The sequence below is a fragment of the Sinocyclocheilus rhinocerous genome, unplaced genomic scaffold (genome assembly GCF_001515625.1).
Source record: "Sinocyclocheilus rhinocerous isolate Xijiao unplaced genomic scaffold, SAMN03320098_v1.1 scaffold3323, whole genome shotgun sequence".
Taxonomy (NCBI): Eukaryota; Metazoa; Chordata; class Actinopteri; order Cypriniformes; family Cyprinidae; genus Sinocyclocheilus; species Sinocyclocheilus rhinocerous.
The window spans coordinates 339,838-340,170 of NW_015662926.1; the positions used below are offsets into that span (position 1 = coordinate 339,838).

Sequence of the window (333 nt, forward strand, 5' to 3'; positions counted from 1 at the left end):
TTTTTCACATAATTTACCTTTGTTCCACACCGCTCTGTCCCTTCTCTGAGAAACGCGCTGATCATTTCCTGCTTTTATGAAGCCCCACCCTCAGAAATAGGCGATGGGCTCTGATTGGTTAGCTAGCCCAGTGTGTTGTGATTGGCTAAACCGCCTCTAGTGTGCGTCTAACCGTCCCGCCCCTCACCTCTATTGTATTGTAAACAACGGCGTCGTTAATAATGCTTATCAGTTTGAGCCCGATTGAGAAGCAGAGGATATTATTGAAGAGGATCATGCAGAACCTGTGCAAGCACAGCTTTTAATGGTAGGCCTATGTTTTTTGTTTGTTGT

General features: G+C 45.3%; 1 protein-coding gene across 2 annotated transcripts in view; it reads left to right on the forward strand.

Annotated features, from left to right (window-relative positions):
* Positions 1-333, forward strand: part of LOC107728378 (tripartite motif-containing protein 16-like protein) — a 6,415-nt gene that overhangs the window by 2,125 nt on the left and 3,957 nt on the right. The window lies entirely within an intron of this gene.